The sequence below is a fragment of the Alligator sinensis genome, unplaced genomic scaffold, assembly GCF_000455745.1.
Source record: "Alligator sinensis unplaced genomic scaffold, ASM45574v1 scaffold542_1, whole genome shotgun sequence".
NCBI lineage: Eukaryota > Metazoa > Chordata > Crocodylia > Alligatoridae > Alligator > Alligator sinensis.
This window is the reverse complement of record NW_005841963.1, coordinates 1,637,132-1,641,496: the sequence shown is the minus strand read 5'-3', so window position 1 is coordinate 1,641,496 and position 4,365 is coordinate 1,637,132. Positions and strand designations below refer to the sequence as shown.

The window sequence follows — 4,365 nt, the reverse complement described above, 5'->3', positions numbered from 1 at the left end:
TATGGTTTGGCCCTGCTCCAATCTCTGCTCCTCGCCCCTCTAACTTCTGTCTCATTGCTCCTTCTCCTGCTTCTGGCTCACTGCCACCTCCAACATCTGTCCTGAGCTCCTTTCTGCCTCCAAACCCCTGTTTCTTTGCCACTGTCTTATCCCCACTGCCTTTTCCTTTTCCACGGAACAACAGGTTTCTGCCTCAGTTTCTTTCCTGGCTGTCTCCTCCTTGCCACCACTTATCTGCCCCCTCCTCCCCCACAGTATCTCAGCTGTCTGCCTCAGCTTTCAGCCCCAAGCTCCCAGGTTTCTGTCTCTCTCTCTTTTCTGGCTGTCTCCTCCTTGTCACGAGGCTTTTTTTTTTTCTTTCCCTTGCACCAGTGACCTTGAGTAACCCTAGGGCCACTTGATCGTAAGTAAACCCAAGCCTCAGTTCCTCAGCCAGCTTCTCTCTAGTCCACCGATTCTAATCCTGGTTCTGGCAACTTTCACTCCCTATGCTTTAACTCTCTCTCTCTCACTTGAACCTTCCCCCCAAGTATCGCAGGTACCCCAAGCACACACATACACACTGTACTATCCAAGTTAGGAACTTACCTGTGTGTATGTGTAGGCGAGTTGTATGTGTGTGAACTGGTGAGTGTGTGTGTATATATATATATATATGTCACTGTGTGCATGATATACAAATTAGTGATCTGTGTATGTGTACTGAGTGTGTGGGTATGGACAACTGATTTTGTCTTGCTTCAAATTTTGCCATGGTATCAGAAGGTTTGATGTGCCTGGAGGAAAAAAAAAATCTGCTGATCATGAGGATGCTGAAAAATATTGTGGATTTTTCCAGGAATTGGTTGTGAAGCATGGCATAATCCCAGAGCAGATTTACAATGCTGATGAACCTGGCCCTTTTTGCTGTTGTTTGCCAACTTCTACCCTGGCTGGTGCAGATGAGGTTGGTGCAGCTGGTTTTAAGCAGAGCAAGGACCGCCTGACTGTGCTTATGTGTGCAAATACAGTGGGCACACACAGATTCAAGTTGCTAGTGGTGGGAAAATTCAGGTGACCAAGAGCTTTCAAGGGTGTCATTCATCTACCTGTTGAGTACAAGGCACAACCTAATGCATGGATGGACAAGGAAATATTTTTGCACTCGTTTCACCATGTCTTTGTACCAGCAGTGAAAGAGCATCTGAAGAAACTTGGAAAGCCAGAAGACACAAAAGTTATTCTGATTTTAGATAACTGTCAAGCTCACCCTCCTGAAGCAGAGTTAGTGTCTGGAAATATTTTTACCATCTTCCTGCCTGCAATTGTCACCTCACTCATACAGCCTATGGATCAGGGCATTATTGAAAACCTGAAATCCATCTACAGAAGAGATTTTATGAGGAATCTTCTCAACTATGAAGGCAGTCTCCAAGAATTTCAGTCACAGTACACCATTAAGGATGCCATTTTCAATGCCTGGTGTGCTGTGAAGAGTACAAATTTAAGGAAGGCTTGGAGAAAATTGTGGGCAGCAGTGATGTTTGGAGAGGGATCGTCTGATGAAGAAGAATTTGCAGGTGTCAATGTGAGACAGAAAAAAGAATCATTAAAAGAGATTCTTGATGTTCTTCAAAATGTTGACTCCACTAACCCACTCACTAAGCTCAAAGATACTGAATTTGAAGAGTGGGTGAACATTGATCAAGACCTTGATGTTGCACAAACCCTTACTCATGCTGAAATTGTAGAAAAGGTTGTGCATCCTGACAGATCTACTGCACCTAAACGAGACTCAGAAGAAGACCACAGTGAAGAAATTAAAGTGGCTTGGGCTACTGCTGCACAATGTCTGGAAACATTCTTGAAATTTGTTGAGCAGCAGTCTTCTTACTCTGCTCAGGAAGTGATGCAACTTCATGTTGTTCACAAGAATTTCCTGAAAAAAAACAAGTGACTTGCAGGCAGGCAGACATCTGCAGGTTGCTTCAAAGAGCTTCTGCAGCTTGTGTCACGGAGCCAGGCATCTTGTGTCAAGGATCAGATATTAGTATTGATGTTGATAATCCTCAAGAAGAGCCACACTCTGAAGCAGAGCCACGTTCTGAGGCAACCTCTGATCCCAAGGTGCCTTCAGAAGCAGCTGAGGGGCAGTAATAGTACAGTATACTATTTACTTTATTATTTCTTATATCATAGTTAAAATATTTAAAGTTAAAATAGTTAAATATTAAAAGTTGTTACATCATAGTTAAAATGTTATATTAAAAGTTATAATTATGTTATATTAAAATGTTATATTAAAAGTTGTTTTATCACAGTTAAAATGAAGGCTTAGTTTCTTTCCTGAAAAAACCCATAAGTATAACTCTCAGCTAACTAGCATATTAGATTAACCGGCACCCCCCCCCCACCCAAATTCCCCATGGATGCCAGTTAACAGAGCTTTTACTGTATTTTACTTTTTCCTAATGATTATGTTCAAGTAAGCATTTTTGTGTTGTGCAAAAGCTTATATTATTCATCTATTTTCAGCTTCAATAAAGATTTAGTAGCTAAAGAATTAAAAGCTAAGAATTTCTTTATTTTGTATTAGACACCAGTCTAAATGATATTAACTGAGGTTTAAAACACGCTGTGGCTAGCCTTAAGACCGTAAAGCACTTAAGTATGTACTTCAGGCCTTCTTTCTTAGCAGAGTATTTGAATACCTGAAATTAAGCCCTGGTCCCATTAAAGTCAATAGTAAAATTCCCAATTCCCAATTTACAGTCACTGCTGAGGCATAATCTAACTTTTGACTGATGTATCGTTAAAGAGATTTGAACATTGTGGACAGTACCATTTTAATAAATAAAAAATGATGGAGTAGAAATAAAAGATAACTACCGCTAACCTCTGAGACTGACTCTGTTTTATAAGTGTAATTGTAGGAAAGATCTTGTATAGCTACATGTGGCAATAAGTTCTCAACAAGTGAATAAAAGTTTTATTTCTGCTGGAAGCTTGGTTGAATGAAAAGTGTTACCAAAAAACCCGTCACTTCTCATATATTTCTTGGACCAGAGACATAACACAGCAGCAGGGCAGCAGGAGCGCACAGGGCGTTGCTGACTGCCACATTACCAGTGGAACCCCTCCTCCCCAAGAAAGGCAGTGCCTGGGTTTGCTATATTGGTCACTCCTCCACTTTAGTTACACTATTTTCCTGGATCATCTTGGCTATAACAGCATCCTAAAGCTTCTCTGCTATTCTTGGATGCCAGGCACTTCATCTTTTACTTCAGTGCAATTATGCAAGATCCTCAGAGAATGCTAATACTTTAGCTAGATAGCTCAGCAGTTATGTAGGGCATGTCTACACTGGGTTGGGCAAAGCTAGGAAGAGCTGCGGTAAAAATATGAACTGGCATATTTCTCCACACAAGCTATCTACCAAGGGAGAAAAAGTCCTTTAGCCCCTTATCAATGCATCCAAGCACTGCTCTCAGTTTTGGCCATTCTCCACACTGTCCAAACTGTGGCTAGATGGCTTTTTGGGGGCATATAAACATGAAGCAAAAGCATTGAAGCTAAGCATGGTTTCACAGAGGCAGTATAGTATAGACATGCCCTCCCAGTCATGTAGCAAAAATTTGAGTGCACTGAAGCCAAGAGATACTGTCTCCTGTAATTTAATCCTGGCAGAAAGATCAGTATGAAAGCATCTTGTTGCACTTTGCCTCCCTCCCTATTGATAAAGGTATTAAGATGTCACCGATGCTTTATAATTTAAAAAGTATTCAAAAGAAATAGTGCCCAAATATTATATAGCCTGTTACAGTACAAGCAAAACTTGTCAAGATCTTTACTCTTTACTTGCAACTCTATCAATTTTGCTTCTTTTCCCTCTTCCTCCTTCAACAGTTGAAAATCAAGGCTATCATACAGTATACCTAGAAAGATGTCCCAAGGCAAGCTGGCCAGCTTTGTTATGATTGAAGCTTAATTAAATGGTTAGTAGCATGCACAGGGGACAGTTGGGAAATTCCTTTGTATGGCACCCAAGAACCAGAATTTTAATTGTAATGGCAGTCAAACATATAAGCTATCTTTTTGCTAGTGTTGAATACTGAATATGTAGGACAATTGACATTTGTGAAGGTGAAAACAGAGACATTTCATCCCAATTTAACTATGTCCACTTCTGCTGCTGCTGTGGATTCTGGTGTCAGTTCTGACAGCCTTCGTGAAGAATGGCGTGGGTGTTTCTTGACAGCTTGAATGTGAAAGGCTAAGACAGAAGACAAAATCTTCAAGTACTAGAAGACTATTTGCTTGGACACTACCTGACAAGATTTATGGACTAGCGTCTACTAGATAATTTGATGCAACCTAAAATCCTAA

At 40.7% G+C, this 4,365-nt stretch overlaps 1 pseudogene; it reads left to right on the top strand.

Moving 5' to 3' along the window:
- Positions 1 to 1,936, top strand: part of LOC102376777 — a 3,335-nt pseudogene extending 1,399 nt beyond the window's left edge.
- The last annotated feature ends 2,429 nt before the right edge of the window (positions 1,937 to 4,365 follow it).